The 24,553-nt window shown below is 42.9% G+C and overlaps 1 protein-coding gene across 5 annotated transcripts in view; it reads right to left on the bottom strand.

Annotated features, from left to right (window-relative positions):
* rhbdf1a (rhomboid 5 homolog 1a (Drosophila)) overlaps nucleotides 1-24,040 on the bottom strand; it is a 59,037-nt gene extending 34,997 nt beyond the window's left edge. For 3 of the 5 annotated variants that reach the window (XM_072676587.1, XM_072676590.1, XM_072676591.1), the window contains exon 1: nucleotides 23,655-24,040. The gene's annotated coding sequence lies outside the window, so the exon portion shown is untranslated. Of the gene's footprint in view, nucleotides 1-7,286; nucleotides 7,471-23,634 lie in introns of all 5 variants that reach the window. The other 2 variants (XM_072676589.1, XM_072676588.1) reach the window with 2 other exon arrangements.
* Between the last annotated feature and the right edge of the window lie 513 nt (nucleotides 24,041-24,553).

The raw sequence follows: 24,553 nt of genomic DNA, 5'->3' as shown, positions 1-24,553 counted from the left end.
CACACACACCAAGTCCTGCCTCTCTCTCTCTCTCTCTCTCTCTCTCTCACACACACCAAGTCCTGCCTCTCTCTCTCTCTCTCACACACACCAAGTCCTGCCTCTCTCTCTCTCTCTCACACACACCAAGTCCTGCCTCTCTCTCTCTCTCACACACACACCAAGTCCTGCCTCTCTCTCTCTCTCACACACACCAAGTCCTGCCTCTCTCTCTCTCTCTCTCTCTCTCTCTCTCTCTCTCTCACACACACCAAGTCCTGCCTCTCTCTCTCTCACACCAAGTCCTGCCTCTCTCTCTCACACACACACACACCTGCCTCTCTCTCTCACACACACCAAGTCCTGCCTCTCTCTCTCTCACACACACCTGCCTCTCTCTCTCTCTCTCTCTCTCTCTCACACACACCAAGTCCTGCCTCTCTCTCTCTCTCTCTCACACACACCAAGTCCTGCCTCTCTCTCTCACACACACCAAGTCCTGCCTCTCTCTCTCTCTCTCACACACACCAAGTCCTGCCTCTCTCTCTCTCACACACACCTGCCTCTCTCGCTCTCTCACACACACACCTGCCTCTCTCTCACACACACCCACACACACAGTCCTGCCTCTCTCTCTCTCACACACACCTGCCTCTCTCTCTCTCACACACACACACCTGCCTCTCTCTCTCTCACACACACCCAGTCCTGCCTCTCTCTCTCACACACACACCTGCCCCTCTCTCTCTCACACACACACCCAGTCCTGCCTCTCTCTCTCTCACACACAGTCCTGCCTCTCTCTCTCACACACACACCCAGTCCTGCCTCTCTCTCTCACACACCTGCCTCTCTCTCTCTGTCTCTCTCACACACACACACCAAGTCCTGCCTCTCTCTCTCTCTCACACACACCTGCCTCTCTCGCTCTCTCACACACACCCAGTCCTGCCTCTCTCTCTCACACACACACCTGCCTCTCTCTCTCACACACACACACACCTGCCCCTCTCTCTCTCACACACATACCCAGTCCTGCCTCTCTCTCTCTCACACATCTGCCTCTCTCTCTCACACACACACCCAGTCCTGCCTCTCTCTCTCACACACACACCCAGTCCTGCCTCTCTCTCTCACACACACCTGCCTCTCTCTCTCACACACACACACCAAGTCCTGCCTCTCTCTCTCACACACCCAGCCCTGCCTCTCTCTCACACACACCCAGCCCTGCCTCTCTCTCACACACACCCAGCCCTGCACACTTTCTGTTTGTGCTTCTTCCACATGCTTCCACTTTCTCCCTCTCTGTCTTGCTTTACCAGCCTCAGTTTTTGTGCTTGTCTCTCTTTCTCTCTTCCTGTCTCTATTTTTGTCTCTCTCTCTTTCTGTCTCTCTCTCTCCCTGTCTTTCTCTCTCACGCACACTGCGACTAACATCGGAGCATGTGACAGTCACCCCAAACCAACCCGCCTGACACTAAACACACACACACACACCACAGCTGACCCTGTGATCGAGTGTCAGGATGATGGTGGGTGGGACCTGCAGGTCCTGCAGCCTGGACTGCTGGCAGCGCCGCTGCTTTCAGTAAGCAGAGTAAAGACTGGAGAGTGGGTGCTTTCAGACTCGGTAGAGTGTAAACGTGTGTGTGTGTGTGTGTGGTCACGGTGTCACGGTCAACCCTGCAGCTGAGGAGTGCAGGGGTTTCCCAGAGTCTGCAGTGGGAGTGTACACAAGACCATCACCATCCCCTCCAAAATCCTCTGGGTCTCTCTGAGAACTGCTTACCCTCTTCACATAAAAAGTTTTGCCTACAGAAGTAGAGACAGGGGGAATGCGAGTGTGAAGAATCTTGATTGGTGAAGAACCTTTACATCAGTAAATGATTTATTTGACCTTTGAACTGCTTTGGAAACCTGGTACTCTGTACAGGTGGAGAGCAGAAAAGCATCTCGGAATGATCAGCACCTCCAACCTTGAGGAGGACATAGAGCTACAACAGCAGAAACACCACCCAGGGGTTCCACTTCTCTGTGTGAAGAACCTCTGAACTGGTAAAGAACCTTTAGACTCATCTCTTTTATAAACATGGTTCTTCTATCGCATCACTCAAAGAACCCTTTGTAACTGTCAGACTTTTGCCAGTCTGGTGAAAAGGTCTGAGAAAACGAGCAGTTGGATAAAATTTACACCGAATTCTTTACATTTCAACTGAAACCAATTTGATTGGTAAAAGTGTAAAAGTGAACACTCTGCTTTTCCAGAAGATCAGAACAGCACCCCTCGCTCCCAGTGCTGCTTAGAGAGCGGCAACCTTGCCTAGACGTCCTTTATGCAAATTCTTCCAACTGATCTCAGACCAGTTTTTATTAACCCGACACTCTGTCCACTTCTTTACAACAGAGGTGTGAGGATCTTAATTTGCTAATGGAGAATTACATCCTTAACACATTTTGGCTCAAGTGTGCTAGTAGATCAGTGGAACTGGGACACTGACTCACTAAAACTAATCTCTGCCTGCAGCCTCTGTCAGAGAATAACACGTCCCAGTAAATCTCTTCATGAACAGTGTCAGAGCTCAGTGTGGGATTTGACCCTGCAGGTTCACATTGTGCTAGCATTTTTAACATTCAGAACTTTTTAGCAATGTGAAGTCAGCTAAAAGGTCTTAACACTGTGTCTTGATTAGGAAAAAGGTTTTAAATCGTTTTAATTACTGTAGTGCTTTAAATGAGTGTGAATTTAAAAAAGAGTGAAAAATATGCAAAAATCTAAGAACAAATCTCCAAAGGCAAAATCATTCACTTTTAATGTAAGGTATTATAATTGAAAGCAATTCTGGAGCATTTGAACTGGTAGGAACAATGTAACGACTGTGGCTGACTATCTATAATAATATAGAAGAATATTAATTTGTTTTTGGACCGAGAAGAAACAAACATTGTATTCATAGTATTCTAGTAAATTAGTATGTAATTTATTTATTATTTTTTGAAGCAATGTAAACATTCCATGTCATCAGGTCATTTTGGAGCATTTCTATGGATCCATCATGACATTCTGACACTGTATAAAGAACAACTGCAGATTCACATTCTGGAGAAAAGAAAAAAACAGCAAATGATATGATATTGCATTACATTCAAACCATTCTGTAAACCCAACTCCTCAGAAAACACACAGAATCCCCTTCAGTGAGATAAAGCCTGCCAGACAGGCCAAACCAAGTGCCCTATTGTACTTTTTCGTCAGGTCAAATCTTCAGTAGTGATGTTTAATCCAGTAAGTAGCAAAATCATAAATGACTGAGAAGTCATCCAAATAAGCACTCTTATTCACCCCCCTCCACCATCTCTGATCTTAACAAAGCTCTCCAAAGAGGACTGATTCAATTATCACAAACAAATCACAGACATGCCTGCCTCCAGCACCGGCTCCGGCCTCTGCCCGGCACGGACTCTACCTCTGCTTTTGGGAGGAGCCTCTTGCTGCACATTGTTCAGTGACCTTTAGCTGTTTGCAGTATTATGTAGACTTCTAGCACTCAACACCCTGCTCCCGAAATAGACTCGTATATATTTAACAATCACTCTGGGGGGCTTAAGCTGGAGTTGCAGACCTAACTCCTTGCGTACGTTCTACTCAGCACTCTTCTGCAGGCTCTTTTCCTCAAACGCTGCAGACAGACATTACATTAGATAGACAGGGTCAGAGATTATATAGTTTATTTTGGTTTTGCAGGCTAAACTACTGCAAGTTGGATTATCACGTGGATCAATTATTCAGTTAGACCCATTATAGTGAATAATTCAGCAGGTGTTTGCTTTTTGTAGTGGCCGAACACTCTCTAGAACACTCCACACAGCGGACCTGAAGCAGCCAATCAAGGCAAAAAGACCCCAGCACGGCGTCCCGATCACAACCTGCTGTAAAGCTCCAGACAGGCCTGCAATATTTAGACTGAAGAAAAAAAAAGCTCCACTATGACTCCTGGTCTCGGCCTTCTGATTAGTGAGGGCTTAAAGTCAGGTACATCACACAGATATTAAAAAGGACCACTGCAGCTGACTGCTGTCCACAGTGGTTCAATAATGGGGTCAAGCTGCAGCTACTGAGCACTACTGCAGCCATGAGAACTAAGTCTAAGCTGTTAACAAAGGGCAGAAACGTTGGACTGTATGTAACTTCCCATAGATGAATAATGAGAGTGGGTCGGGGGGGTGGGGTGGGTTGTTAAAGCAGCAGGGAAAGCACTGGAGTATATTTTTTACTGGACTGGAAGACTCGAGACAGTCAACACCCACGGAAGCGAGCACATTTACATCTACATTTACGGCATTTAGCAGACGCTCTTATCCAGAGCGACTTACAGAAGTGCTTTGCTATTTATCCAAGAAAAGCCTCAGCTAGTTAGAATAGACTAATAGTTCAAAGATACCTCTAAGCTTTAGACATTACTAAACACAAGACAATAAGGTGACCATAGTACTCTATTCGTCCAAGTACTCTCTGAAGAGGTGGGTCTTCAGTCTGCGTTTAAAGACAGCGAGCGACTCGGCCGTTCGGACACCCAGGGGAAGCTCGTTCCACCACTTTGGTGCCAGGACAGAAAAAAGCCTGGACACTTGTCTTCCACAGATTTTGAGGGCTAGGCTAAGGGCTAACCAGCTACAATCTCTTCAGATTGCTAACAGCCCAATGCTCTGATATTAATCATAATAATTACAGTGTTGTTAATTGTCAAACACTTATTAACTCAAAATACATGTTTGACACCTTTAAGAAACTCCATTCTGATGAAAAGGAGGGTGTCATCTACAACTGATATGCCTGGTCTCCCGGGTTAGAATCTCAGAGGTTCAGTTGTATTCCTACCCAGCGAGAAGGGTCTTATCTCTCTATAAGGCAGTGAGCTGGGATAGGGAGGGTCTGTTCACATGTGGGAGTTAAAAAGTCACTCCAGGCAGCTGCCTGGTCAAGAGGAGTGAGACCAGGAGTGACAGACTCCCCCACAACACACACATTCAGAGGACCTGACCTCAGGACCCATAACTATAGGTCAACAGAATATTGATAAGGGCTCAGTGGTTTAACCAGTGGAGCTAGGCTAATACTTCAGCGTTTGCACAACAAACACTACCTGAAGGCTCACCATTTCATGTAGTGTGTTCAAACACAGTGGGCCAAAAAGTAGAATATAACGATAATAAAGAGGTATGAGGATAGTCTTAATATAGCAAAATATTCAAATTCCCAGATTCTAGTGTTTTCTTTTCTGTGCATTGCCTTTAATTTGACCATGATGAAGCTCCAACGTAAACACTATCACTGTGTTTGATGCTGGAGCATCCATTGAAGTTAGGGGACGTCTAAAATGATCAAAACCAAAAACATTTGCCATTGTACCAACTGGATCGAGTTCAGAGTTGATCCAGGCATACTTTATTGGCTCTGCTATCAGCTATTAGAAGCCTGATCCAGTTTAGATCCTTTGTTTTTACCCCTGTTCTAGCTGCACACTCCGGCATTCTAGGTGCTCTTCTGGATGTGCCATTATCATTATAACAATACTGAAATTTGATGGAATTAAATTTAGTAACAGTAAGAAATGTTCAGACTTTTACACCAGTCTCGAAACACTGTCCATGTAAGTTCACAAATGCAGAATATATCTGATGCTGCTGTTTACAAAGTATGAAATTAGCTGTTTACACATGTTGAAACATTTCCTTACAAAGAATTAGCTAGACTAACATTGGAACAATATGTTAAATGTAAATGAATTATGAAACAGCTTACAAAAAATATTCATAATCTGTTTTTTTTCCTTTTGCACAGTTTTATCCTTTAATGAAACATTTAAAATAAAATAAATAAAAAATAAGTAACTTGGCTAAACATCCAAGCAGTAATTAAACCCTGCAAACATGGAAACATTTAGTGCAGTCTCACACCAACAAATTAAAGTGAAAGGATCGGCCTAATTATCCGAAACCCTATCCAGCTAATTTTGTTAATTACAGGACTGATATCTGATCCTAATATCGGATCGGTGCATCCCTAGTATTTAACACTCTTTATCACACTCTCCATAATCGCTTAGCTTAGCCTGACAGTAGAAAAGCTGTTTTGTTAAATGTGACTTTCTGTTTTGAGAATGTTCAAAAATGTTCACAGTACCACAGACGGCTTCAGGTGACCATTATACCTGTCTTCAGTAGAGGTGTTCAACCAGACCAGAGCAGCTGGCGTTTAATGAGGGTTTACTGTCTGAGCACAGGTCTTATTATTGTGTAACTGCAAAGACCTTTAAAAAGATTTCATCAACTACGCAAATGTGTGTGATACATTGTCTGTCACTCTGATATGCTTCAGGGGTGTACGATCTGATCTACACTGATTTCCATATCTACTTACATGGATGCAGTTCTATAAGCTACACACAACGTCTAGGCAAAGCTTGACCTTTTACACATACAGTAATCATCAGCAGCAGCCAAGTCAAATAAGAGTTTTCACTGGTATGGCCTACTTTCCAAAAACTTGCAAGTGTCATCTATTAGTGGAGGCGTGCATGAAGGCTGAAACTTGCAGACAAAGATTTGGGGCCGAATTCACAACAAACTCTACTTTTCTTCTTATCTTCAAGCTTAAGAAAAACGCTGAGATAAATTATTTTCTCATATCTTCTCACAAGAAAATAGGAAAAAATTATGTATTAACCTTATGAAGGCCTCACACTGCTCTCAGACTGTAAGAGGTGAAAAAAGTAGCCTCTAAAATGGTCAGTATAAATACCTGAATTACAGAAGTTAGTAATGTCTAATTCTAAGTCTGACCAGACTAAACATGGAGATCGTGCTTAAGTACTGTTAGACCGCACATAACGTAGAAAAATGGTGTCGCCACATCTCAAATCTTTTAAAGTGGATTTTTCCCTGTTGGCTGTTTCTCCATTTTGCACAGATTTAAATGAAAAATAAAAAATGACAATATGTTGTTTATGATAAGCTGAGAAATGCAGAATAACAGACTTTGTTACAAATGGCTACAAAAGAAAACAATGAAGAATAAATTTAAGAAAATAATGAATAGTGAATCATTCTTATAAGAACTTCTTCTGGAGAATTGCATTCAAGATTCTTACAAACTTTTGTTTCTATCTTAAGATTCTTTTATATTTTTTAGGCAAGCTTTTGTGAATCCGGCCCCAGTGGCAAAAGTTCTGGCATCACTGTTGACAGTCAGCAGGTCAGTAGTATTAGCGATTCGGTTTGCGGAAAGACTCTGACACAGCATCTGACCTCTTAGTCTTTCAAACTGACACATGGTCAGCATTGAGGTCCGTTCCCTGCAGAGCAGCAGCCATTGCGGAAAAAAACAGAAACTTGCTGTTTCTTGACAGGAACCCCAATGAAGAGTCTCCCAGATGCCTTCATGAAGCGCCAAACAAGCAGCTTATTGTCTGCCAGAGGTCAGACTCCTTTCCTGTTAAGTGAGCAAAGAAGACACTAAGAGCTGCAGCATGCCCAAACAACATGTGATATCTATCGAAATACTTTCCTGCATGATATCAGCCTGAATCAAGCCACAAAGGCCCCTTTGTGTGGTGTGGATTGGCCCAGTGCATGTGAAGCCCAACAGGAGGTCAGCATCCAGGGAACAGACTAACCTATATCTGCTGCACGGTCTGGGGGTGGAATAGCAGCCAAGTTCAGGCCTCTGCCACACTGCAATGCTGTTGTAATTGGTAATCGAGGTCAGGCCAATATATCATTTGATCGTTAAAACTGGACAATAATGAGGTCTCGTATGAATTAATTTCAGCAAAATCCCTCTCTGATAAAACTTGTGTATCTAGTATCTTGTTTTATATATAAAGAAGTAGACCACTGATCCAAATAAACTAAAGGACTCCTGAGGATTTACTGGTTTCATGCTTCTCTGCCAATCATGACATCACAAACATATAATAATATAAAAACATTACAATGCTAGCAAGCTCAATACATTTAACTGCAAATCTGATGGTGCTTGATCATCCAGGTTAAAACATGCCCCAGGCAGACTGGTTAAACTGGATGACCAGCATAGCTCTTGACCACCACAGTAAATGTTTTCAATTGGGTTTAGTGGTCTAAAAGCTTAGTCCAACTTGCAGGTCATAGTGGCTCAGTTGAGTCAAGTTGGTCAACCAATATGTTGTCAGGCTAGACATGGTAGTTGGCCAGTGTCACAGTGATTGACCAGCCTGGTTAAGTTGGTCATGCTGGTGGATTAACTAAACTATCAAGCTCAAACAAAAACACACCTGGGCAGCTGACAGTTAAATGTCATATAATTAGGACTATGCTACTATGCTAAATGTCTCTCCAGATCTACTCTACTGGTTGAACACTTGGTTCAGTAACCTGGGACTGAACAAAGGCCAATGTCAAAGACAATCTTCAATACTACCAGTGGACTAAAAATAGAATCTTTCCTCATGGAAAGACAAGAGCTGCCCAATCAGACTCCCAACTTTATCTCATCTCAAACCAAGAAACAACAAACACTGGCCCAAAGAACCTTGGCCATTCAATCACGTCACATCCGTTGTCAGTGACCAGGAAACCCTGAGGTCAGAAACTTGCTTATTTAAGGAGCATGGGGACGGAAGCAGTGAGCAGAAGAGCTGATGAGATCCAAATGGAGGCAGGAAACACACTGATGTCTGGAAGTCTTCTCCCTGCCTGTCACGGCTATGAAAACAAGCCACACCACTTGTGATGTGCCGCCAACAACATGGTGGCATGCTTTCACAAAACCACGGTACGAGCCACACAGCGTCGGAAATCTCAACAACGAAATCGGGATTGAGCGTTTGTGGGTTCAGCCACAGTGGGTTTTTTTTTCGGAAAAGGATATAGAAGATCAGTACGTGATAAATAAATGACACATACTGCATCACCCGCTGAGTGCTGCAGCTCAGGAAAAAACACAGAGGGCTGAAAATTACAGCACTTCCTGCCATTTAGAGGACTCCAATTTACCGCTCTGAAAACGGGAGGAAAAACACAATCTCTCTCAGTGAGTCTATAATTAGTCAAACCGAGGAGAAGAAAATAAAGGCATAGGCCAGGGCTTGACAGAGCTGAGATGGCCAAGTCTCTGACTTTAATCTGTCAGAGCTCTCTAGCGCGACATAAAATGTCAACACAGTCACTGTGATAATGGCACACAATGGCTCATGTATGATCACCAGGCTTGGGTTTGGGTTCTAGGGTCCGGTGGGACTAGTCCAAAAGCGGCTCCTTTTCCAGACCGAATCCTGGAGTTCAGTAGGGTTAGCATGCCTAGAGGCGGCCTCTGCAGGAGCTCACAGTTTGTGGACCAGGCCGCAGTTGTGTCTGAATAGTATTGTGAGTTTTAGAATCAGAATCAGAATCAGAATCTCTTTATTTCACCAAGTATGTTGCACATACAAGGAATGTGTCTTGGTGAGAGCAACATATATGACAAGTAACAAAAAAACATTTTTTACAACAAAAACAGATTATTTACAGTATTAAACTAAAGGAAAATTACACTAAACAATAAATAGGACAGGGGATAAATTAAAAAAGTAAAGTAAAAAGTACTAAGAATAACAAGGGCTGAAGAAGCTGAGAGATGTGAAACAGTTTTAGAGTTCCTTCCAGTCATTGTAGGCAGTCTGGAGTTAAGACTTCCCAACATAAATTACTGCTGAGTAAGGAAAGTCCTGCGTAAGAAATATGAGACCAAAAAGTGCAGATGAATTACAGTTTTAATCAAAATCTTCAGGCACTTTTGCGCTGCATGCAAACTTGTGTCTTACTCCATGAATGCTCAGCAGCGCCCCCGACAGAGCTAAAGCCAAAAACTGCTACTACTACAGTTCTAAAATCCAGACTGAAAATCCACCTGAAAGGTGAAGAATTCCACATGTGGGGTGATGAGCTGTGACAGTTAGTCTGATAAGAGCAGATTGCTAGACCTGGTCTCAAAGCCAGGGGGAATTCCCTTAAGCTTTTGGGCCTCTGGTGGCTCTGTTGCTGCGTGGTGGGTGGAGGTACCCTGCAGCATCCTTCCTCTAATCGACACAAGCTGAAAGAGTGCTTGTTTTAGCGTATTTACTCTGCAGAGCAAAGTTACCTATGTCTAGGGGTGGGCGATATGGCAAACAAAGGTTTTACCGTGATATTTAAAGGAATTCTTTACGACACATGGTATGTCCCAGCTGACATCGAGTCAGCAAAATTGAATGTTAGGAAAACATCTAATGCCAGCATCGATTTACTGCAGAATAGTGATGTTGATGTTTTGTCGTTTTAGGTTGTGATGTTCATTATAAGAGCAGAGCTGTGAACAGTTCTGCTCTTTAAAACCCATCACACAAAAACACAATCTGACCCAGACCTTCTGACAGGACTTTCCTCATCATCTCATCTGAGAACATTCTGAGAGAGATATCGGAGAGTGACCATTTACATATATTTACCTACAATTGGACACATCCAAGGAAAGCAAGACTGAGCTACAGTTATTCTATGATCTATCGTAATACGGGACACCTCATTTGGAGCTCAGATCTGATGTCTCCACAGGAGTCCAGCTAAGTTAGAGTAAAGGAAATAGCTGAGCTCCTCTGAGCTGTGTGAAATCATGGGGCGAGATAAGCCCAACCAGATGAGGCCCAACCCCATTAAAGTGAAACTTAAACAGCCATTCTGGAGAATGCACAGAGGTAAAACTATGATATCTGTGGTTTAGACAGGTGCTCTTACCTGAGGCAAACATGTGGGCTTATTCACCCCACCCACACCCACCACACACACAACACATAAAGAGACATACACACTGTGCAAAACGTGCAAAACGGAGGTTTAAAGAAAAAGCCCTGAGCACGACTCTGAGCCAAATCTGGAACTTAGCATAACAGCCTGTTACTGATATGATCTCCATGACTTTGTAACCCACATTGGACACGTCACATAAGGGCCTCTGGGTCCGGCTAGCCTTAGTCTTTTAAAATAAGAGGGGATATATTTACACGCTTCAACTACAAACATGACTAACTGGGCGATTCCCAAGATTCTTTTAAGTCTCTAAGACATATGGTTAATGTTATCAATTGGGAAAATCACTGAACTCATAATCAATCACATTATATACAAAAAAAAAACCTAAATCTAAAATTAATAAATAAAACAGATATTTAAAGCTTGAGTTTCCTGATAAATTTCAGCATTTTGCTAGTCCCCTTGTGTGTAGACTGTTAAAAGTGCAACATTTATATCATTTCTTTTCTCAGTTGTTTCAGCCTTATTTTCACATAAAAATATTTGGCATAGTACGAAAACACCATTTTGTACAATAGCCTTTACTAAAAGAGAAATTTTAGCACAAAACCTTCAGGGTTGAAGGACTGTCATTTTTTTGTCTTCCCAAAGAGCACCCAACTGACCACTCAAAGACTTATTTTTTTCTTCATAAGAACTGGCCTCCTGCTCCAAGTCTTCTGTTCGTGGACTATATCATGTGAGACTGAGTGAATCGGACTCTTGTGAGTGTTGCTCCTTAATGGGTGTTTCAGTCAAGCATTAGGTCATTACAGCCTCCCGACCTCTCATTTGCTCCGTAATCTCTGTTTTAGTCATACTGGATTACCAAAACTCATGGTGACTTGGCACTTCCACTTTAGCCTAATGCTTCTATTGGTCTTTAGCAGAGGGATTCGAGCATGCGTGATAAGGGCCATTTAGCTTCAGATACCCCAGATACTCGCCTGCAGTGTATTCGATGAAGAATTCTATGTGAAGCTAAAGTGGGAAGAAGGAGGTGCAGAGAACAGGGCTGAGAGAGGGACTAAGTGAAAGACAGAAAGCCAGAGAGGCATGGAACATGGAGGAAACTCCCGCTCACAGTCACAGGAAGACAGAGAAAGGCTCTGGGGAGCTGCAGAGGCAGAGCGTGGGGGAGGTCACTTAGCCATACTGCTCTGGCTAACAGTGGGCCGGCCTATTCAGGGAGATAGTGTGAGAATAACCAGGTCTAAAAAGAGCAGTTGGGTGAAAAATCAAGACATGTTTGTTCATGTATATTACTGGAGCATCAAGGCTAATGTAGCTAACGGTTAATGAAAGTTAATGCCACACCTATTAGCTTCATGCAAACTTAATCTATAGTCTTATCCCTTAAACCCTTTGAACCAAAAATGGCTTTTCTGTGCCATCATTCAAAGACCTTTGTAGTGGCTTCATGTAGGAGAGAATAAAATTCATAATTCCAGATCAAGCAAAACAATAGTGTCTCAATACAATACAATACAATAAATATTAAATATTAATAAATATTAATACAATATAATACAAATAAGGTGTGGCTGGAAATGCTGATGTAAAATTTACATCAGTTTCATCGTTACGGTACTCAGACTGGGTGCCTGGTTTCTAGCGCCGTACTGAAATAGCTCCAATTCCAATGGCGCACAGGCGTATTTTTACATTCCTTCACCGTCCAGTGCCAACGGAAGGCAACTAACAGAATGAAGGCGCTCTTGTGAGCTGTGCATGTAAATGTGTGTGTGTGTGTGTGTGTGGGTATAAGTGCAAGAACTGCACTATGATCACTCCGCATTTGGCTTCATCCTCTTGCCTGATCGAAAGCAAGAATCCAGGCTTCGTCCCAACACAACAGCTAATCGACCCGCCTATGTTAATCGATTCCTCTTCAAATTGGAATCTCCAACCTCACGGTCAGCTCACCTCCTCACCCAGGAGGAACTTTTTCCCAGACTCATCTACTGGCCTGATGCAGAGTCATTCGTCCTTGGTCTGCTGCTGTAACAGCATGTGATCCACCACTTGCATATTTGAAAAGCGTTTACATCATCTCTCCTGGCAGGCTGCAATGCCAAGCCTAGACAAACAGCAAATGGAAAGTGAAGCTGGATGAGCGCTACACTCTGGCATCCACAGCACGGCGTGGCTGGTGGGGTCCACTAATTGTACAAACCCAGCATGAGGCACCATTAGAACATCCAACAAACACAAAAGGATCTACCAATATGAGAAGAGCATCTGATACACTGCATAATCCCCAAAGAAACCAATCATGTGACCTGCCAATGTCTCTTTCGTTGGGGGTTGGGGGCTGAATGTGGACCGAGCACTGCATTCGTTCATACAAGAATCTCTGTTGGCTGATACAGTTATTGGTCATGTCCGACCCAACCTACTCCCATAAGGCCACTGAAGGCCAAGTCTCAGTCCACAACACACCCTCACTTTCAGACTGTAGAAAAAGCTTTAAAGACTCTGCAGGAAGATTGCACAGCTCTGCTGAAAGACATTGTGAGAGGAGAGCCACTTCAAACTGAAGCCACACTGTGTTCTAAAGATAGAGATGGAGGATCTGGTCGTCCTATTTAAAACTGCACACTCATCCTCACTGCACTGAAGCAGGAGCACAGTGCTTTGTTGTTTCTGATGCTCTTTGCCTTTTGAAAACAGAAGGAGATTTAGGAATTGCTAAAATGGTAATACTTTACCTTTGCGGCCCTCGAGGGCAGCCTGGAATTGGGTTTGCACAGATTCAATTTCCAGTGTAAACATGTTCAGGAAGGAGGATAATGTAAAGTATACCACGCAGCGCGGTAGCATTTAAAAGTGAACACAATTCGTAAACACTCTTAGAAATAAAGGTACCAAAAAGGGTTCTTTGGACCAATCTAATAAAAAAACACTTTTGGTTTTCTAAAGAACCTTTCAATGGCTGGTTCACAGACGTTACGGAGAAGTGCGAGAGACTGAACCACACACTGAAATAAAGGTTTCACATTTACATCATACCGACACCTTCTCTAGAAGACAAAGCGTTACTGTCAAAAGAAAACCTTCAAAATGGTTCCCTACCCCAATGTCTCTGGACTGTACTGCTGAAATCCCTTCTTAAACAATTTGACATTGTATACATTTTAAATACGTTTCTCTGCCTTTTAGGATTGACAGCATAATCCTCATGTCATCACAGACTAAATACATCAGTAGTGACAGATTCTTAAAAACTACTATCCAAAAATACTCCCCCTACTGGGTACAGTGATTTGCTGAACTTCATCTAATTAAACCAGTTTAATTAAACTGTTTGTAATGAAACATCCAGTGTTTATTAAGCACTAGCAATGTCCTCCCTATGCTTAGAACAGCATACTGTGTATCACAATTACACAATTGATCATGATATGAAGTTTGCCCTATATAAATATTTTTTATGTATATGCAATTGATAAATAAAATGACAAATCGCTCTTTTTTGGCTAGTTAGTTGCCCAAGCTAATGTTTTCTCTTGATAGCTTAGCTAGCTGTTGTTTTATTAGCTGTTTGACTCATTTTGGAACCTTTCTATTAATCTGTGTCACAGTTTCACACAGTGTAAAGTAAAATTATGTAGAAATGATTTAAAAAAGGAAAAGAAAACGATCCTGACAACAATAATATGAATATTGAAGAAGGCTGTCTTTCGATTCTATAATAAAGGCTCTATATTAGGCTTTCCACCTTTCAGGTCTAAATATCACAGAGGGTCCACACTCCAGACTGACTAAAGGACTAGTGTTTTTTTCTGATACACCAGGGGGTGTTAAGTTAAAGGTACACACCAGTTTATCACACCATCCATTAGAGCACCAGCTCATCAGATGGGAAACACACCCTACACAAGGCTTGGATGATCAAAGCTATGGAGGCCTTCCTGTGGGAACACCCACAACATTCTCACCGGCCTCCAAATTACACCCAGCCCACTCACAGGCAGCACACATAACCATCCCACCACCTCTGCCACCGGGGTTTATGCAAGCTTACAGCACAGATCACTTATGCTCTCTTATGAAGTCAAGCCTGCCAAGGAAAAACAATCGTCCTAAATATAACGGAAAACTCAGGTGTGGGGTTGAATTCCAGACAGTTCCCTTTTTTTAACCTCCTCAATTTTGTTGAGGATAATTCCTACCTTATATCTTCTCCGTCCCAAGCATGGGAGGCTGAGGGCTTGCTCTCTCCGATACACGTGGGCTGTTTCCACTGTTTCATTCAAGGTTTTTATTTGAGTGAAAGAATTGTTTTTACAGTGAACTGAGAGCCTTAGCTAGCATTGTGCTAAGTGACTGAGGGAGAGGGAGGGCTATCCCAAAAAGAACGAGGTCAGCTATGCCATGAATGGCTGTAGCATCACTAAGGATTAAACCTGTGACCAAATGACAATAGGGCCAACAATCATGACAGCTGCGCCATTTAAATTTACTGCATTTAGCTGACGCTCTTATCCAGAGCGACTTACAAGGTTACTCGTATTACACAGGTGGGCCAATGTAGTGTTAGGAGTCTTGCCCAGGGACTCTTATTGGTGTAGCGCAGCATAGTCACCCAGACTGGGAATCGAACCCTGGCCTCCCACATGGTGTGGTAGCTCAGTAGCAGCTAGTGGCACTGGCAGCTTTAGGAGCCATTAAACTGGACAGTGTGCTTGAGACCAAGAGGTCACCTGTTTTGTCCCCTGGACCAGCAGAAAGCACTTTCTCCTAGGCCTAGGCAATATGGTTAAAATATTCTATTAAAAAATAGTCTCTGTCATTCCCACTCAGCACTGCTGCTACCGCACTATGGAGGTTTGGTGGTGGAGCTGCAGGAGGAGAACCTCTCTCCAGAACTGCTGTGTAACGCTGCAGAACCCATAGAGTCATATTAGTGTAAAATCCTGTAGGGTTACTCTACCACCTCAGCCCACATGCTGCTCCACCTTCAGATCAAGCTTCTGCAGCTCTCACACTGTCCAGAAATGCACGTGTACAGCCGTCCATGAGGGGGCGCTCAAACCGTGATTCGGTAGAGGGAGCCTATGAGCAGGAAATACCAATTCCCACATGATGCTGCTTTAAAACTGCTGCGTTGACACTGGAAAACTGTAGGGTTTTCTCCACACATGAAACTGATCAGGAATCAGTAAGGGAATCGATAAAGAATTAGTAGGCAGGAACCAATAGACAGAATCAAAAGACAGACCAAAGCAGCCTCCAACTTAGCAAAGCATCTTTCTGACAGACAGACAGTTTAAAGAACTCATCAGATTAGTGAATGATGATCTAGCTATAACAGTCACTCTACCGGTCAGAGGAGTGGGGTTTTCAGGAGGCAGTTTATGGCAGTGATAAGTGTTTAAGTTAGCTGGCTTTCCTTTATTGATCACTTCTAATGTGGTGAACTGGTAACTGGTTTTCCCAAACTTCCATGCTGCTAAATATCAGGCATTCACCAGTAGATCAGCACCAGTTATAAACAGGCCTGTCACAATAATTACGCTATAAACTCATTTAGAAAATAATTTTGGACGACCTTGATAATGCTGTTTTGTTTATTTGCGTGTATTTAAGCAGAGACGTTTATCGAGGCGCACTTTTAAGTATGATCATCTATTATTCCATTACTTTCCTGAAGTTTTAGTTTTTTGCTGTGGTATCGTTTCAGTACTGGTATTAAGATATTTAGGTAGGTATTGTATTGTAAGTCATACACTAGGCAGAAGTAAAACTGCACTCAACACCACCTGGACCAGAGGCCCATCAGAAACGCTGCAGTCAGCTGAATGAGGATGGCCTGATCCAAGCACACTCTCTCTCTCTCTCTCGCTCTCTCTCTCACACACACACACACACACACACACATACACAAACACTCTCACATTCACAAGTAATCATCTGGTATGTTGATTCCCACCCAGCTCAGGCATTTTTACTGTTGACCAGGAAAATGCTCACAGATCACTTACAGACACAGTGTGTCATTGTGTTAGTGTGTTACTGTTGCCAAGTTAAATACACATCCCGTCACACTCTGACTCCAAAAGAGGAAAAACCTACTAAAAACTTCCCAACACAGCACTCTTACAAAACGGGAACAGGTTATGCAGAAAGCTGCTGACCATTCTTGTGAAACCTCTCTGACATCTTCAGCTTGGGTTGAACCTCATGCTACTCTGCCATCCAACCTCTACAAAACTCAAGCTTGAAGAAGATCCTTCAAAAGTCTTTATGGCTTCATATTCCCAAACTGTGAAGTGTTTGAAAAAAGAGCCAACCTTTTTATCTGCCTCCAGAGAACAGCAACCTTTTGTTTCTAAAGCTGTCAAACAAGTCGGCCTGCGTGCTTTACCAGAGGTGATAGCCCTGACGTGAACTCTCTTCTTAACCGACTTCCAGGTCACATTTTACATATCGCTGGATCAAACGGCTTCAAGCTCTTGAGCCAAAACTACATTTTCTTAGTTTTCTTGCATTTTTTTTATCTTCGTATCTTTAGCACATCAACAACATTCACACAGACGTCTTCGCAGGAATTCCAGAGATGAGCTCAAATGGTCTACTGAGGCTCTTGTTTGCTAGATGCTGTAGTGTGATAAGAGAGGACAGCCCGGTAAGCTCGAGCAGCACATGTGGTGTGCACCCATTGAACTAGTCAGCCAGGCCAGGCTTGTACCGCTGGGAAAAGATTCAGTGTTTAGACAGGAACCACAAGAATGTGTCGATTTTGTAACGTGAAGATAATTACAACATATTGAGTGTACTGAAGATGCACAAAGGCAAAGTCATCTCAGACAAGAACGGGAACCAAAACTAGCGCACTAAGCTTCCGTACGCATGCAGGCCTATGGGAGCGGCTAAAAGTTAAGACAGGCCAACAGGGGACAGTCTTTTTAGCTACCTAACCGCACACCGAGCAGAGAGGACAGCAACACTGTCCGGTAATACTCTGGAATTGTTACAGTGGGTCATTACAGCAACTTAAACCAGAGGAACAGGATCAGCTTTTGGGCTTTTACTTTTTAAATGGTTCTTTAAGTCTAGATCTCAGAAATGTTTTAAATGCTTTTATTTTGTCTGCATGTAAAGCAATTTGATTTCCCACTGTGTGTGAAAGCTGCTATGCAAATAAACCTGCCTTGCCTTGAGCACCTGGAGAACAACAGTAGGTCGTATGTAGACTGTATTTATTCGGTTTGTGTTCATGGCCACAGTGGAGCTGTGTAAAAGCAGATCCTAGTAGCCTATCAGGGCTAACTTTAGCCGTGTAGACTAAAACAATTTCTGTGCCAAAAAATACTTAAAGACAGGGGGGTAGGGCTCGTCAGAAAACAAACCCACATGTAGGCTAATGAAAGTGATCCACCTTTGGCCAGACAGAGACAGATACTGCCCTATGACTCACTGACGCATGACTGTATTACTGTCTTTCTGCTTCCTGCAACACCCACTCTGCAGCCAGCGCCAGGACAGCCCACCTGCTCACTTCCACGCCAGCTCCAGACCTCCACTCCTCTTTTGCTCTTCCAGAGAAGCTCCTGTAACTGTTAAGGAACAACATCCTCCACCCAAATTTGCTAAAGGTGCTAATAATGCATGAAAGCCGGTGGGGAGACTGTTAGCAAGTGGGATTCAGGTCTTATGGCTTGATGCATAATAAGACACAGTGTGTTATACTATATTATGGGACAGTGTGTTTTATAGTAATGAGAGCATAATGTATTATAAGATAATAAAGGGACATGTATAACATATTATGGGATGTGTTATATGGAAATGTAGTGTTTACAGTGTAATTAATGCATTATTAATGTGTTATATGGTTAGAATAGCAAATAAAAATAAAGTGGAATGAGGCCAAAATGGGACAGTGTGTCATAGGGTATTGTGGTACAGTGAGTTATGTTGTAATGTAGTACAGTGCATTCTGAAGTATTATGGGACAGTGTGTTATATGGTAATAATAGGAAAATGGATTAATGCGGTGTGTTAATAAAGAGAACATGGGAAGGACTGAGTCCAGAACTCTACTCGCTTTTGGCTTTTGGCCAACACCCACAGCCGTGATGTTCTTCTGTTGTTATTAACACCTGACCTTGAGTCCTATTGCCTTCAGCTTAGAATCAACCCACCATTTCCAAAGGAGACAAGACTAGGCTTATTCAGTGATGAGTGACAATTTTGTCTGATAAGATTCTGATACTGCACCTGCAATCAGTGTTGAATTCAAGACTTTGGGTTCGTTCAAGGTATCCCCATGCTGACATTTCCTCCTGGTCTTATTGAAAGTCTACTCCAGTAAGCATCAACTGAAACCGTGGAGCACCCCATGACCCTGATGCAAACAGGGCCAATTGGAAGTGGTTCCCAGTAACTTTCATTCAGAGTCATTAAGCTGAATCACTCCTTTCCTGCCTGCACTGCAGACCTTGACGGGGACTGACCTGCAGGCCTGGCTGGACCCTCTCCTGTCATGCCTCTGTCGCTTTATCAGGGTCATTACATCACCCTGTGTGTTGATCCTCGTGGACGAGGTAATGTTTCGGAGGCTGTGGGGACACGCGGCCAACAGCACTCCACATCCACCAACTAAATACAGCCCAGCCTCACACTAGACGAGACCCTATCCCCATATATACTGTAAACACCCCGACTTCTGTTTCACAGGGAGTCTGCTTCCAATTTCAGCTTCTACATCAACAAGGACAAGGAACAACCCAGTCAGAAGAAAGGCTCAGGTACAGATTAGCTCACCAAGGTCTACAATCAGGTATACAGGTATACAATCTAAATGTGCTCTCAAGGGAAGAACATGGTGCTCACGGTCCAATTGTGTACATTAACACTCCATTTTGGAGCACGAAACACACACACACACACACATAAACTTTTTTCAGGTTTTCTGTTGTAAGCACAACTCAACAACTGAATTTTATTGATCCTGAATAAAATTATCACAGTTCTGTACATATTGCACACCGGCACAGACAGACATTACTAGAATACTGAACTGAATGATCATGAATAAACCCGTAGCCTGTAAGTGTTGAAGACTGATCCATTTATTAATTTAAAAGATTGTGTTTATGTTGACATTATTACTGTTCCTTACAGCTGAATGTAACACGAGGGTTAAATATACATTATCACTAAAGATACTGAAGACGTAGCCTTTAGGGTACCATCCCAGTGATATCCTAGGCAGTACAGGTGATACGGCCCAAACTTGCTACAGTGCCTTTATATCTGGCCTTTGTCCACAATGAATGATGGTCATATCTGCAGAGCACTATGTTCACCTCCTCACTCAGATGGTGGTGTAATAGTGGTGTAAGGGATGTTTTTTGGCACAATTTGGGGTTTTAATACTAATCAATCATCTCTTGAAGGCTAGAGACTATTTGAGTATTGGTGCTGACCATGTGCGTCCCTTCATGTCCACAGTTTACCATCTTCTAACGGCTACTTCCAGCATGATGATGCAACATGTCACGATGCAAAAGTCATTTCAGACTGGTTTCAGAAACCTGACAATCGACACAAACATGGCTTGAATCTCCAGATAAGAACAACATGCTACAATTTTGGTCAAGCTGGTCATACTGGTAGATCAGACTGGTCAAGAGCTAAGCTGGTCAACCAGTTTACCCATCAAGCTGTTTTTTTCACCAAGGTACTTAAAAACCTATTCATTGAGGGGTCTCATATGGGGGGTCCCACCCCACTAGGCTTAGAAGCTTAGAGGAGGTTGGGGGCGTTACAAAAAAATAAGTAAAAAAAAAAAACATCACAGACATACGTGACAGCACACGCAGCTCAAAATAGATGGTCAGACCTGCCCACGAGCTGAGAAATGCCTGCTGGTTTGTAATTCTGCGATCACGACACAGGCGAGCAAACGGCACAGACTCGAGGGAGGGAGGGATGGGGGGGGCGTTTAATATTGACTGACAGGCGGTGGGTTACACATTCAAGTATGTTTGATTGACAGGTGGTAGACAATCAGCTATACAGCTCCTTTATGGTTGTAAACTACAAATAAACGTGTGGCAGTACATACAGACACGGATGGGTGGTGTATATCAGCTATATGTTGGCCTTGTTTGTGAAAAAGGAGACAGCAGCGGGGCAGGTGATGCATTACTGTGCACGCGCTGCTGAAAACACCGAGCCCATTCATTCATTACAAACCCAACACGTTACTGTGTTAATTAGATGTTCATAAACCTGGATGCACTGATTTATACACACCTACAGATATACACACATACACACCTACAGATATACACACATACACACCTACAGATATACACACATACACACCTACAGATATACACACATACACACCTACAGATATACACACATACACACATACAGATATACACACATACACACCTACAGATATACACACATACACACCTACAGATATACACACATACAGATATACACACATAGATATACACACATACACACCTACAGATATGCACACATACAGATATACACACCTACAGATATACACACATACAGATATACACATATACAGATATACACACATACACACCTACAGATATACACACATACAGATATACACACCTACAGATATACACACCTACAGATATACACACATACACACCTACAGATATACACACATACAGATATACACACATACACACCTACAGATATACACACATACAGATATACACACATACACACCTACAGATATACACACATACAGATATACACACATACACACATACAGATATACACACATACACACATACAGATATACACACATACACACCTACAGATATACACACATACAGATATACACACATACACACATACAGATATACACACATACAGATATACACACATACAGATATACACACATACACACATACAGATATACACACATACAGATATACACACATACAGATATACACACATACACACCTACAGATATACACACATACACACATACAGATATACACACATACACACATACAGATATACACACATACACACATACAGATATACACACATACACACCTACAGATATACACACATACAGATATACACACATACAGATATACACACATACACACCTACAGATATACACACATACACACCTACAGATATACACACATACAGATATACACACATACACACCTACAGATATACACACATACAGATATACACACATACAGATATACACACATACACACCTACAGATATACACACCTACAGATATACACACATACACACCTACAGATATACACACATACACACCTACAGATATACACACATACACACCTACAGATATACACACATACAGATATACACACATACACACCTACAGATATACACATATACAGATATACACACATACACACCTACAGATATACACACATACACACCTACAGATATACACACATACACACCTACAGATATACACACATACAGATATACACACATACACACCTACAGATATGCACACATACAGATATACACACCTACAGATATACACACCTACAGATATACACACATACACACCTACAGATATACACACATACAGATATACACACATACACACCTACAGATATACACACATACAGATATACACACATACAGATATACACACATACACACCTACAGATATACACACCTACAGATATACACACATACACACCTACAGATATACACACATACACACCTACAGATATACACACATACACACCTACAGATATACACACATACAGATATACACACATACACACCTACAGATATACACATATACAGATATACACACATACACACCTACAGATATACACACATACACACCTACAGATATACACACATACACACCTACAGATATACACACATACAGATATACACACATACACACCTACAGATATGCACACATACAGATATACACACCTACAGATATACACACCTACAGATATACACACATACACACCTACAGATATACACACATACAGATATACACACATACACACCTACAGATATACACACATACAGATATACACACATACAGATATACACACATACACACCTACAGATATACACACCTACAGATATACACACATACACACCTACAGATATACACACATACACACCTACAGATATACACACATACACACCTACAGATATACACACATACAGATATACACACATACACACCTACAGATATACACATATACAGATATACACACATACACACCTACAGATATACACACATACACACCTACAGATATACACACATACACACCTACAGATATACACACATACAGATATACACACCTACAGATATACACACCTACAGATATACACACATACACACCTACAGATATACACACATACAGATATACACACATACACACCTACAGATATACACACATACAGATATACACACCTACAGATATACACACATACACACCTACAGATATACACACATACACACCTACAGATATACACACATACAGATATACACACATACACACCTACAGATATACACACATACAGATATACACACCTACAGATATACACACATACACACATACAGATATACACACATACACACCTACAGATATGCACACATACAGATATACACACCTACAGATATACACACCTACAGATATACACACATACACACCTACAGATATACACACATACAGATATACACACATACACACCTACAGATATACACACATACAGATATACACACCTACAGATATACACACATACACACCTACAGATATACACACATACACACCTACAGATATGTCGACTCACCCTTCCTCCAGTCGACCTCTTCGAGTGGTAGAGGGGATGATAGTGGTTGATATTCCAGATATTCACTGATATTGTGTCACTTCATCGTTACACGACGAGCAAAACACACACGCTGAGACGCGCGCGCGCACAGCAGGAAAAAGGAGTGGGAGCTGAACACAGCCTGCAGCGCGCGAGCGGACCTGCCCACGTTTAAGGCATCGTCGAAAACCGCTGAGCGGAGCTGATTTGCCCCCGCAGTGTCCAGTACATTCCCACGGGCGACAGGGCAGCTCGGCTAAGTTTTTGCGGACTGCCGGTAATTCAGCTGCTTGACCGGAGCCCCGCCCGTAGCGACGAAACTATGCGAGTATCACTGCGTCGAGCGGCGCTACCGCTCCGTTCCCCACCCGTTCTCCGCTAACCCCGCCTCTCACGCGGATTGGTGTTTGAGCGCTCTGACTCCACCCCTTAGGATTGGCTGGCAGTTCACGCTCTGCTCAGAAGCGCTACCGAAACCAAAGGCAGCGAGGCGGGGCTTGTCTGCAGCAGCCAATTGCAAAGCGCGGTGGGAGGGGCGCCGCTGTGGCCTTACAGTGAGGAGCGCACGGGCGTCACTGAGCAGGGTTACAAGTTTGAATAGTTAAAGAGACAGATCCAGCCCGGGGCCCAGATTCAGCTCGCGCCCAGATTCAGCTCGGGCCCAGATTCAGCCCAGGGCCCAGATTCAGCCCAGGCCCAGATTCAGCCCGCGCCCAAATTCAGCCCGGGGCCCAGATTCAGCCCAGGGCCCAGATTCAGCCCGGGGCCCAGATTCAGCCCGGGGCCCAGATTCAGCCCAGGCCCAGATTCAGCCCAGGGCCCAGATTCAGCTCAGGCCCAGATTCAGCCCAGGCCCAGATTCAGCCCAGGCCCAGATT

Source organism: Salminus brasiliensis, chromosome 3 (genome assembly GCF_030463535.1).
Source record: "Salminus brasiliensis chromosome 3, fSalBra1.hap2, whole genome shotgun sequence".
Taxonomy (NCBI): Eukaryota; Metazoa; Chordata; class Actinopteri; order Characiformes; family Bryconidae; genus Salminus; species Salminus brasiliensis.
This window is presented reverse-complemented; position numbering and strand designations above follow the sequence as displayed.